This window comes from Mauremys mutica, chromosome 8 (genome assembly GCF_020497125.1).
Source record: "Mauremys mutica isolate MM-2020 ecotype Southern chromosome 8, ASM2049712v1, whole genome shotgun sequence".
In the NCBI taxonomy this organism is placed as follows: domain Eukaryota; kingdom Metazoa; phylum Chordata; order Testudines; family Geoemydidae; genus Mauremys; species Mauremys mutica.
In genome coordinates, this window is record NC_059079.1 from 111,645,415 (window position 1) to 111,659,316 (window position 13,902).

A 13,902-nucleotide genomic window follows, 5' to 3' on the forward strand; every position below is an offset into this window, starting at 1 on the left:
GGGTTTGTACCTGTGTATGTGTGTACACACATGCTTGAAGGGGGAATATGGAAAGCAGAATTATTGAGGCATATAAGACTTTTTGCTTAAACTAGAAACATTGAATCTTACAAGATGAACTGAATGTAATTGGTCAGGAGGTGCTTCTAATTGAAGCAAGTAAGTGAATCAGAGCTTGAATGGGGAGCTAAAATCAATTTAACCTCTTCAGTCATATAAATCAAACTTTCTTTTGGTTATCTAAGACTAACAAGACAAACCCCACATTGGAATTTGTGATCATTTTATGTGGTTGCAAAGACTACTTGTAGTACAGTGGTTCTGTTTTCAGTTGAGTATTAACACAGTCATATATGGGAAAGGGCATTACTGTTAAGCATCTCACAATTTACCATCTCAAGTATACTGCTATGGCTTTTATCTTAACTATAGTAGCCTCTGTCACTAGTTCTGTTTCAGGATGATAAAAACCTCATTTTTTTTATCCTGTGTTAGATTCATATTAATACTTGCCTGGCCCTCTCATTGATCTCACTGTATGGCCAACTGTTGAGATATATCTGCTTTATTATATAAATATTAGTATTAAACAAGAGTGTGAGCTGAAATATCAAAAAATGTTTTGATTCTGAGAGAGCTTCTGAGAGAGTGGGTATAAGGACAAATCTTTCCTTTCCCCAACTGGGACGTGTATGTGTAATTCAGATGAAAGCTGCTGAAAGTTGATTCTTTACCAGACAGGTCCTTGCTTATTCTTAACTCTTTTGTTAAGAAATTAATAGCAATGTGCACCATGGTCATATGGTAAATTGCAGGGAAGGCATAAGAATTTGCCTCTGTCTAGAACCTTAGCCCTGATCTATGCTACAAATTTATGTCAGTATATCTGCATTGCTCAGGAGTGTGGAAAATCCACACCCCTGAGTGATGTAGTTATGCCGACCTAACCTGCAGTGTAGACAGCGCTTTGTCGACAGGATGGCTTCTCCCATCGACATAGCTACTGTCTCTCGGGGATGTGGAGTACCTACGCTGACAGGCAGAGATAGCATCTTCACTAAGTGCTACAGTGCCTGTGCCACTGCAGCACTGTAAGTATAGGTAAGCCCTTAGTTGTAGTCTGGAGAAAAAAGATCTACTTCCAGGATTCTTAATTTGTTATTGGTGACATTACTATCAAACACTCCCTCCAAGAGAACATTTCTCTTCCTTGCCTACTTATTTCCAGGAGATGATGCCTAAAAACTTCTTGATTAACACTCTAGTCAGGTATTATACAACATCTCACTAGTCATCACTATGGTTAAAACACAGAGTGACACTTTGGAAACTTTTTGATACATCTCCTTTTAAAAAACTCCACTGCTGTGAGAGCACTAATATATTTTTGGAAACTTTTACATCAGCCAACTTCAAGACTGTGCTAAAAGAGTTACTTTATCTGATATTCTCAAGAAGAATTCAAACTTGCTCCTGGGTAATCAACTCAAATATGGTTGAAGGTCTGTTAGAGCTGTCTTGTATCCAGACTTCACATTAAAATGTTTGACCAGTGGCGAATTTAGAGTTAGTGGGGCCCTGTGCGCAGCTTCGTGTTCAGCCCCTCCCTCCCCCCAGGACCAAGCCAAGAAAAACAACATTCTTTCTTAGCTCCCCTCCTCCCCCCATTTTTCATTCTTTTTTTCTTTGTCCTCATTCTATATTATACGTAATGGGAAGTAAATGAAAATAAAGTGAGGTACCTTGATTGGGTCAGGGAGTTGGGGTGCATAAGAGGGGTCGGGGGGCAGGCTCTCGTAGGAAGTTTGGGTGCTGGGTACAGGCTCTGGGCTGGGGCAGGGGGTTGGGGCATGGAAGGAGGGGCGAAGGGTGTGGGCTCTGGGAGGAAGTTTGGGTGCGGGCTCAGCTGGGGAAGGGGGCTGGGGTGCGGGACGGGGGTAGAGGGACAGCACTTACCTTGGGCAGCATGGCTCCCAAAGCGACTGGCACACAAACCCCTCCGGCAGCGGCTCCTAGGTGGGGGAGGCCAGGGGGTCTCCATGTGCCTCTGCCCGCTGGTGCTGCCCCTGCAATTTCCATTGGCCAGAGTTCCCAGCCAATGTGAGCTGTGGAGTCGGCACTTGGGGTGGGGGCAGTGCATGGAGACACCCCCCTCCCAGGGACATGCCAACTGCTTCTGGGAATGAAGTGGCATGGAGAGAGGGAAGCAGAGTGGGCAGGGAGCTGCCTTATCCCTGCTGCTGGCACCTCTCTATGCGCAACTTAGGGGGAGGTGGGTCAGCAGGTCTCTGGGCGTTGCCCAGGGCAGGTGTAGCATGCAGCACCCCCCCCCACTCCTCCCTGTGCCAGGGGTACACAGAGACATGCCAGCAGGCGGTTGCTTCCAGGAGCGGCGTGGGGCCACCAGACATGACATGAATGCAGGCAGCCTGCTTGAGCCCTGCTGCTCCACTGGCCAGGCCTCAGGGGAGGTTGTCAGATATTTGTCCTGCATTTTGGGTGCTCCCCTGTCATTGGGGGCCCTGTGCCACCACACAGTTTGTTTCATAGTAAATCCGCTCCTGTGTTTGACTAATAAATATTGAAAATACAGGATCTTTATATTATTTACATTATTACATATCTGTTGGTATGATTTCAAATCAGGACCGACGAACAGCTGCCGAAGTGCTGGGTCTTCGGTGGCAATTCGGCGGCGGGGGGCCCCAGGCCTCCTGAATCCTCTGGGCAGCCCTGATACAGGGCCTATATGTCTGTAAAAAACTGACTTCTAAAACCAAACCTTACCAAAATCTTCCTTGGGTACTCCCACTCCAGCTGGTCAAAGGTTTTCTCAGTATCCAAAGAAAGCAGCACTCAGGAACAATTGCTAGAATTAGCATTATAGATCAAATTTGGAGTTTTTCTGATATCAGCAAAAAAAACCAGAATGGTCAAGGTGAACATATCTGGGCAAGATGACCGTCAGTATGTTTGCTAGTACCCAGACAAAAATTTTAGTATCCATGTTAATTAGAGAAATAGGTCTGTATAATGAATAGTTGTTAAGCTCTTTTCCTTCTTTAGGAATGACCACTTTTTTGTCTCTTTCCATGAAGCTGGAATCTCGTTCCCCTGCAATATACCATTAAACAATTCAGTTGAAATAGGAGATATCACTTGCTTCAGAACTCTATGCTCCCCAGAAAACTCATCGGGACCTGGAGCTTTGTTGGATTTTAAATTCCTAATTACAGCTTCATCTGGAGCAATTTGCCCATCAAGAGCTGCCACATCATCTTCTGAGAGCTGACGTTGTTTCATGCTTCTCAGGTATCTATAAGTTCAGGATTTGGATGTTCTGAAGTGTACAAAGTATGGTAAAAGTTAGCAGACGTTTCAGAGATTTGTTTGATGCCAGTTCCTAAATTTCCCTTTTTATTTCTAATCAGTGGAATGGCTGATTTATTCCTTTTCTTTAACTTTCTGTCTAAAAGCCTATCAGTTTTATTTCCCTTTTCATAGTATTTTTGTTTTAAGTGTTTGCTCAGCCTTACCTGTTTGTAACAGGTTAATCTTCTCTCTTACCTCTTATAGCTTTCTTGCAATTCTTGTCCTTGCACCCAGTACAGCTTGAGCAGTTTTAAGGAGCCATCTCTAGATCTACTTCACTTCTTTCATTGTGATGTCTGTACTAAACCTGGCACCAAAACTACTAATGGTCTAAATGTTTGGGAGGTTAACTGTTAACATGCAAACTATCTTGAACTACTTAGCTGCCTTCAGTAACTGTGCTGTCTCAGAGAGAAAGCATTTGTGTGTTAATTAAGTTTATTTTATTGAACAGTCAGTACTGAAACCATACAGACGCCCTCTGACTTACGCAATCGTTCCGTTCCGGAAAGCCTCGTGTAACTCGAATTTTGTATAAGTCGGAAACATATACCCGTATGTTATGCAAAAATATCCGCAGCTCAAAAATCCTATTTCTAGCTTATGGAATTTTTTCCGTAAGTGTGAATTTGCTAAGTTGGATCTTGCGTAACCTGGGGAGCGTCTGTAAAGTTTTGCTTTTGTAAAGCATCTTTTGTAAAGTTTCCCAAGGTTCTTTTTTTCTCTTCTGTATGTTGCCTTTTGGATGATCTTATATTAAAGTGGCCTTTCCTATTGCATACATTCTGATAGCATTCAAATACTTGTGAATATGCTTCTTACTTTTGACTTTTCCTATTTGTTGCCTACATCCAAGCAGAAATGCCTAGAAATACTAAAGTTGAGTCAAACCTCTATACTTTTCCCATTCTTTAGGGCAGTCAGTCCAAATTCAGTTTGCTTAAATTACCTTGAGTTTGTTCAAGTTTCACAGGCAGGACATATGTGCTTTACACCTGCATCTCATGTCACTAACCTGTAAGATGATCTGACAATGTTATCTCTTGAGTGCATCTAGGGTAAGGTTCATGCTTAATCAAAGAGATGCTGCTTCGTTCTTAAACAGCTGTAAGATTAGAATGTTGTAAAGCTCTTTAGTCAAGCTTTACACTGTTCGGACGTGAACTTCGTTCAGAATGTTGCCACCTATTTTCCTCTGATCTGATCATATGATGTTGCCTCTCTGACTTTCACTTGTGTATTATAATTTCTGGATCTGTTCAGCTAGAGTTTGTGTCTCAGGAGAGTTCTTTCATCCAAGCACCTGTTTATTTCCTTCTTGAGTATATTCACAACATTAGCTTCTGTTGCTGCCTTTTATTATCCCAATTTTTCACACATGACCCCTCAGCATAGGAAGGGCCACATTCAGAAGTTGACTACATAGGTGTAACTCCATTAACTTGCATTGCTCTGAATGTACCCCGTGTAGCAGAGACCAGAATCTCTCTAAATAGAGAATTCAGTATAAGTAGGGCATAGCTTTAAGGTGGAATAAGATTTGTCACTAATTCACTTTGAGTGAAAAGTCGTTGGACTACACCTGTTGATTCATTTTTGAAGTTATTTGTAGCCATATTCATGTTGGCTGAAATCAATGGAACTACTCAGAGTATTGTCCTACTCAGAGGAATTACCATACTGACTGAGACCCAAGATCAATCTGGTCCAGTATCCTATCTCTGATAGTTACCAGCACTAGCTACCTCAATAGCTTCTTATGGCAGTGAGTTTCACAATTTCATTACACATTGTGTAAAAAAAAAAAAATCCTTTTGTTGTGTTTGCATTTCCCACCTTTTAATTTCACGGACTGTCCTCCTGTTCTTTTGAGACAAGGAAAATAAAAGCTCCCAATATACCTTCTCTAGACCATTTGTTGTTTTACATACTTGTGTCATTTCCCCACTTCATCTCTTTTCTATGGTCTAGTCTTCTCAGTCTCTTCATATGACAGTTTTTTTAGGCCTCTTATCACATTTGTTGCCCTTGTCTGACCCCACTCCTGTTCAGTTTCCTTTTTGAGATTGGGTAACCAGACCTGCACACAATATTCCTGATGAGGCCATAGCATTGATTTATATAAAGGTAACTATAATTTATGTATTATTGACTAGCTCATTCTTTATGCAACCTATCATCTTGTTTGTTACTTTGATCACAGCTGCATGTTGAGCGGAGTTCTCATCAAGATGTCGGTAATGATGCTCATGTCCCTTTCTTGAGTTGATACAGTTAATTTAGAACCTTGTCAGATGTAAGAATAGCTTGTGTTTTTCCCTCCAGTGTGTATTACTTTGTATTTATTGGTTTCAGAGTAGCAGCCGTGTTAGTCTGTATCCGCAAAAAAAACAGGAGTACTTGTGGCACCTTAAAGACTAACAAATTTATTGTAGCATGAGCTTTCGTGAGCTAAAGCTCACTTCTTCGGATGCATAGAATGGAACACACAGACAGGAGATATTTATACATACAGAGAACATGAAAATTGATTAGACTCTGCCTGTTGGTATGCATACTTCCACCTTTTCATGTTCTCTGTATGTATAAATATCTCCTGTCTGTGTGTTCCATTCTATGCATCCGAAGAAGTGAGCTTTAGCTCACGAAAGCTCATGCTACAATAAATTTGTTAGTCTTTAAGGTGCCACAAGTACTCCTGTTTTTTTTGGTATTTATTGACATTGAATTTACTTTGCCAAGGTGTTGCCCATTCACCCGGCTTGTTTGATCCTGACTAAACTAAATAACTTATCCACCTGAAAAATTTTGCTTCCTCATTTCATGCCTCTTTTTTGAGATAATTAATAAGTATATCAAACCACACAGAACGTTGTCTGGAACCTTGTATCAGAGGGATAGCCGTGTTAGTCTGGATCTGTAAAAGAAGCAAAGAATCCTGTGGTACCTTATAGACTAACAGACGTTTTGCAGCATGAGCTTTCGTGGGTGAATACTTGTATTCACCCACAAAAGCTCATGCTGCAAAACGTCTGTTAGTCTATAAGGTGCCACAGGATTGTCTGGAACCTTGAGGCACCTGCTCCTAGTCTTTCTCTCTCTCTCTCTCTCTCTTCCCCCCCCTCAGTGATTGTTCCATTGTGGATAAATACTTAAATAGTCATTGGACCAGAAAAAAAGAGGGTGAATGACTCTGTAGCCTTCTAGTTATGTTACCAACCTGGAAGGTGGCAGACCCAGGGTCCAGTCTCCCTATTCCAATCACTCTTTCATGATTTATCCACAGTGCAGACAGCATCAACAGAGGACTGAGGAAGGCCCACATCAGAATATCCAATTTTGCAGTGGCTAGAGCATGTCTCCTGTGAGGTGGAAGACCCCCGCTAAAATCCTTTCTCCCCTGGTGGCAGAGAAGGAGAAACTGAATTTTGGTCTCCTTCATCCCAGGCAAGGTCTCCGATCACTGGGCTAAAAGTTCTAAGGTGGGTGGTGGCACCACCATCTTCTCCTCTGACTAGATTTTGAATGGGACCTGATCTGGTAGATGGCCTCTGAGAATACCTCCCTAAATACCTACAATCGCTCTAAGGATTAGGTGGGAGATTGGCAGCTGGATGCCTTGAGGGAGGCAGTAGTTTGCAGGCTGATGCAGAAACATGGTCACCTGAGTGAGATGTAGGTGCCTATAAGGTTCAGCAGCAGTTTTGTGGATCATATTGGAGCCAAAACAGGGAGTTAGGCACCTCCACCAAGGACATAGGTACCTAAGTACCTTTGTGAATCAGATCCCTAGTCTATTTTTGATTAGGTTTTTGTTTAATTCCTTTATCTGACACCCTAGTGACTTTACAGAATTTACCTCCATTCTTATCCTTTCCCTGTTCTAGTTCATTTGTAATTTGCACCTCAGCTGTCATTGGATACACAGATACCATTGTGTTACTCATTCCTTTAACAGATGTCTGTCTGACTTAAGTGCTCCTCAGCTCTCATTTGCTTCCCCCTAGCTCCTCTACCCCCAAGCTATTTATTTTACATTCCAGAAGACTGGTTCTATTTTAAAACGGAGACCACCCCTCTGTCTAGGCTCCACCTTCTTCCAAATGTACCACAGTACCTAATAAACCCCTCTTCTTTCTACCATCTCCAACCATGCAATAAGATGCTGAAGTTCCCGCTATCTAGTTGGACCAGTGCATGGAACCGAAAACACTTCAAGGAATCTACTTCTGGAGCTCTGGACCTAAATCGTCCACCAAGGAGCCTATATTTAGCTTCCAGGAACTCTCTCCTACTTTTCCAGGAACTCTCTCCTCTTTCCTACTGTCATTGGTACCAACGTTCATCATGACAACCAGTTCCTCTCCAGCTCTCACTAAAAGACTGTGATGTTTTATACATGTCTGCTGGGAGCAAAGGTGACAGGTAAGTCATCAAGCAGTTGTCACAATAATCACTGTTATGGTTGCAAGTCTAGCTGCACCCTTGATTTCTCTCTGTCTCTGAGTTCACTCTCTTTAGATCCCAAGTCACATGCCTTACGGTAGGTGGAATCCTGTGATTCTCTCATTCTTAGACGGATCTGTCATCCTGGTCTACAGTACTCTGTGTATCCGCTTGCTTGCCCTGCTGGTCCAACTGGGTTTGTGCAGCTGTGGGTCTTCCCCTTGACTGAGAGTCTGTGGCTAGTGGCATAATGACTCAGAAAAACTTTCTTAACACAAAGTATTGTTTAATCTTATCAGTAGGAGCAAAGCATAACAGAAGTGATTTTTAAAACAAAAGTTTTACACACATATTTGGGGGTCTGGGTCTGTCTTTCCCCTTAACCACCCCCTCCCCTTTTTTAAATCCAGCCTAAGTTCACCCCACTCCCACACTTGGACCTGTGGCCCAGAAACAGCTGGAGCTCTGCAGAAGGGGATCAAGACAGTTCATCAAAGAAAATGTCTCTTGCATAGTCTCTTAAGCATTGGCCAATGAGTTGCTATCTGAAACCATTACAAACTTCGCTACCTGTGTGCGGTTAGCTGTTTCTTGAATTAACTCCAAGTTTCCATACAGTAACCCTCTTACAACAAATTGTATTCCTAAACTATTATAGGCAGCTCCAAATCTGTCACAACTACATACCCAGTCATCTCAGTTCTTGACTGAATGACCTATCATCACAGCCTGTTTCTTCATTTTAATTCCATCCCCTGGAACAACCTCCTTGGTGCATGAGGAATTGTTATTCTTTATTATCTCAGATTGAAGGAGGACTTTCTTGAAGGGTATGTGTCCCTCAATTCCACTTCCCCAAGTCTCCAGTTGAGCAAGCCAGTTTCATGATGGAAGCCTGTTCTGAGGTGGGCCTACTGAATAATATCCCTAAGCCATATATTTAAATAGTTCTGTCCCACTCTTCTTTTAGCTCAGTAACACTGGGCTCTACAGACTATGAGCTACTTGCACAGGGGGCATATATAAACCACTTGGCCACAAAGGAAGTACTGATACGTCCTGCACTCTGTGCAATAAATTGGGTAGCACTCATCCTAATTAGTCTGCTGCTGGTCTCCTCCTGCAAAATAAGACTGTTATTTTTAACTCTGAGTAGAGATGGATTTAACTTTTGTGAACTGTTAACTATTCGGAGGAACTGTTAACTATTCTCCATGCATCTGAAGAAGTGAGCTTTTTATCCACGAAAGCTTATGCTCAAATAAATTTGTTAGTCTTTAAGGTGCCACCAGACTCCTCGTTGTTTTTGTGGATACAGACTAACATGACTACCCTTCTGATATTCAGAGGCAAGGTCTTAGTATAAAGGTTTTTAATTTCTCAGTCTACTAGCCTATTATTCATTAAATTTAAAGCCTGCTTCTCCATGATGCCTAATTCCCACTTAATCCAAGCTCCCCTGTGCTCCTCCATCTGTTGTCTATTCACTCTGACTGGGGCCTCTCTTCACTCAATGTGAGATGTGGCAAAATCTGTCCCTAAAGACTGTTGGATGATGCCTCAGGCTTAGTGCTCAAAATCTGTTCTTCTCTTTCTTTATGTAGCTCCCTTCTTGGTGTAGGCTTACATTTATTTTAATGTACAAATGTTTGGGGATTTGACTTGGTCATCTGGGGTATTCTTTTCTGATTAGAGTACAATATTAAGATAGGGAACTTTTTAATTAGAAATGTATTCACAAACAGATCTACAATGAAATGTCTAAATTAGTTATTTCTGTTCCAGTATAGACAAATGCTTAAGTATATCTTCATGTTTCACTTTCTCACTACTTTTAATGCCACATTTAAAACATATTTCAAGTCTCTGTGAAACCCCCTGATGTGGCTACATTAAATGCACTATACAAATAGAAGACTATACTTGCACAGTTCATAAACTTGTTTCTTGTATTTGGAACCTGTTTAAATCATTTTTTTTAAAGCAAGAAATTAAAAATCAAAATAGACTTTTTTGTGCATTGGATAGATAGGCTAACGAGGATAAACAGTCTATTTGGAGAAATGTTATAGGATTTCTGTTATGATAAATGGCCTATGAATATGCACATGTAATTAACAAACCCTTTTAGAGATTAAACCTCTCCATCCAAACTTGGTACAAATAAGTGGCCTTCCTGTTGAAGTTGATGGCATCTTAAGGAGACCAATCCTTCACTGGTAGAGGAATGGACTAGAATGACCTGATAGACCTCTTCCATCTCTAACTTCTGTAAACTTTATAAACAAGGTCTGCTCATTTTGAAAAGCAAACCATTTTCACAAGAATAGTGAACTATTCTTTGCCAGTAACTCTTTGATGGAATATCTGAAGCAGAGACTTAGAGAAAGTGTTTACTGTTATGTGTGTATGCAGCACATAGTGGGGGATTATTAATCAATATAGTAAAATTCTACTTAATTGGAACTCCTGGTTATTGATTCAGTTAAGCAAGTCTCCCCATCTAAGGTACTAGCAAATCTCACCAGTGAGCTATCACATGCTTCCCATGAACCACACGAATGTCTAATTCTTCTTCGAGTGATTGCTCCTATGCATTCCAGTCAGGTGTGCGCGCCGCGCGTGCACGGCTCTTCGGAACATTTTTACCCTAGCAACTCCGGTGGGCCGGCTGGGCGCCCCCTGGAGTGGCGCCGCTATGGTGCTGGATATATACCCCAGCCGGCCCGTCCGCTCCTCAGTTCCTTCTTACCGCCCGTGACGGCCAGTTGGAACAGTGGAGTGCTCTCTGTCCTCCACAGCCCTAGCGTTTCTCTACCTTTGTATGTATATAGTTGTTAAGTACTTAGTTGTTAGATAGTTGAATAAGTTAGTTAGTTATAGTTTAGGATAAGGGAATAAGGGGGGTTTACCCCTCTTCTTCCGCAACCGGTGCGGGCTCATGCCCAAGGCACCGGGGTTTAAGCCCTGTGCGACTTGCCAGCGGCACATGCCGGTCGGGGATCCGCACGACTCCTGCCTGCGCTGCCTCGGGGAGACTCACCGTCCAGATAAGTGCCCTATCTGCACAGCTTTTAAACCTCGAATGAGAAAGGAGCGGGACAGTCGTTTGAAACAGCTCCTCATGGAGGCTACGCTCCAGCCCCCGGCACCGACCCCATCGGCGCCGAAGTCATCATCGGCACGCAGCGCACCAGCGGCCCCGAGCCGATCCGGTACCGAGGCTCCTCGGCCTCCGCGAGCGGCACCGGCGACCCGGCACCGTTCCCTCTCCCCGTCAAGAAAGCGTAAGCCGGCGAAGGCGACCTCGCAGCCGCAGCCTTCGGGACCAGTAGCCCAGCCATCACCGACGCCTCCGGTACCGGCTGTGGCGGTGCACAGACCGTGCACCGTACCATTGACTCCGGCGCCGCAAGGGCCGTTGAGTCCGGTACCACCTTGCTCCCCGGTGCCGACCGCGGTCGAGCTACAGCTCCCGTCCACGCCTGAGACATTCTCGACGGCGAGAGAGCTCATAGAGCTCACAGAGGCACCGAGCCTCCGGCCCCTGGCACCGCCGGTGTGGGCTGTTAAGTCAGCGGGCAAGCCGGCTATGATGCGGCCCCCTTTCCCTGACGGACGGGATAGACGGCGCTCCAGGACTCGGTCTCGCTCCCGGTCCCGAAGACGGTCACCGTCGCGCCGCTCCAGGTCCCGGCACCGCTCTCCATCGCGGTACCGTTCACCTTCTCGACGCCGGTCACAGTCCCGGTACTGCTCAACATCGCGGTACCGGTCGCACTCCCGGAGACGCTCCTGGTCCCGATCACCGTCCCGTCAGCACCGCAGAAGGTCCGATTCCCGGCACCGTTCCCGGCACCGTGACTCCAGAAGCCACTCCCGGCACCGCCGGTCGAGATCCCGGTCGAGCTCCCGGCACCGGTCGAGCTCCCGGCACCGCGGCAGTCGATGGTCTCGTTCGCCATCTCGGTACCGCGACGACTGGCACCGACCCTCGGCACCGTCCGGGGACAGGTTGCCAGTTTCGACGGCGCAGTCTGTCAGCACCTCCGCACCTCCGTGGCCATCCCGTCACTCATCGGTCGCTTCGCGGGCAGACAGCTATGGCCATCTCCAGGCGGCCCAGCACGGACAAGTCCACGGGGCACAGCAGTGGCGTTTTTGGGTCCCCTGGGCCCAATACGAAGCTCAGGGGCTACCTTGCCCCCAGCGGACCCCAGCCTCCGAACGCAGAGTGCCGGAGGCCACTGTCAGCAGGCCGCCCCCATCTCCGGGTGAGGCCCAGTTACCGCCTGATCCCACGGAGCATCCACGGTCCGAGTCAGCTGCCCACCCCATAGAGGACCCAATTGTGGAGGCGGTGGTCCAAGGTCTGTCCTCGTCATCTTCACCAGACGAGGCCGTGGCGGGGGCTTCTACGGCAGACCCTCCGCCTATTGACTTGCGGGCCCACCAGGACCTTCTTCGCAGGGTGGCGAAGGCTATCGACCTCCCGGTAGCGGAGGTCACTGAGGACGAGGACCCGGTGACAAATGTAATTGGAGCTGAGGCTCCAGTGCGGGTGGCCTTGCCATTCATCCGAACTATTCAGAAAAACGCCACTACCATCTGGCAGTCACCGGCGTCCGTCCCTCCCACCGCCCGCGGTGTCGAAAGGAAGTACTCCGTCCCCCCCACGGGGTACGAGTACTTATACACCCATCCTGCACCAGACTCGCTCGTGGCCCAGTCGGTCAACGACAGGGAGAGGCATGGTCAGCCAGCTCCAGCGCCGAAGTCCAGGGAGGCGAGGCGCATGGATCTTTTGGGCCGAAAGGTCTATTCGGCAGGGGGTCTCGAGCTCCGAATCGCCAACCAAATGGCCCTCCTCGCCAGATACACCTTTGACATCTTGGTGTCCCTGGCGAAATTCGCAGAGCTGATCCCAACAGCCTCGCGCCAAGAGTTCACGGCCCTCCTGGAAGAGGGCAAGAAGTCCTCCAGGTCCTCCATCCAGGCCGCTCTGGACTCCGCGGACTCAGGTGCTAGAACCCTGGCCTCAGGAGTAACCATGAGGCGCATCTCCTGGCTGCAGTCCTCCACATTGCCACCGGAGGTGCAGTACACCTTGCAGGACCTACCCTTCGACACTCAGGGTCTGTTTTCTGAAAAGACGGATTCCAGAATTCAGACCCTGAAGGACGGTCGCATAGCCATTCGCACTCTGGGTATGCACACACCGGCTACCCAGCGAAGGTCCTTTCGGCAGCAACCCTACCGGCCATTTAACCAGCCTAGGTCGCGACCCTACAATAGCAGGCGTCTTGGCCTGAGTCGCCGTAGACCGTCGGGCAACAGGCGCAACCAGAGCCAGGCGCCTTCCAAGGCCCCTCAAGGACCCAAACAGGCCTTTTGATGGGACGCCTGAGGACGGCCCATCAGTCTCTGTACCGGATCCTTCCCGTTTATTTTGCAACCGCCTTTCCCACTTTCTTCCGGCGTGGTCCCAAATAACATCGGACAGCTGGGTGCTTCGTACAATCCAGTCTGGTTACCGCCTTCAATTTGTTTCGCCCCCTCCTTCCCAGTCCCTCTTCAGGGACCCCTCTCACGAGCAATTCCTCCTACAAGAGGTCGAGACTCTGTTGAGCTTGGGTGCCATAGAGGAGGTGCCTCACGACATGCGGGGCAGGGGATTCTATTCCAGATATTTTCTCATCCCCAAGGCGAAAGGAGGTCTTCGACCCATATTGGACCTCCGGGAGCTCAATGCGTATGTGCTCAAGCTCAAGTTTCGCATGGTCACCCTGGGGACCATCATTCCCTCCCTGGATCCGGGAGACTGGTTTGCCGCCCTCGATATGAAGGACGCGTACTTCCATATCGCGATTTACCCTCCCCATCGACGCTACCTGTGTTTTGTGGTCAATGGTGCGCACTACCAGTTTGCGGTGCTACCCTTCGGCCTGTCCACTGCGCCGAGGGTCTTCACCAAATGCATGGCAGTAGTTGCTGCAGCCCTCCGCCGTCGTCGCATTCATGTATACCTATATCTCGACGACTGGCTGGTTCGCGGGACATCCCGACAGCTGGTACAGGACCAGA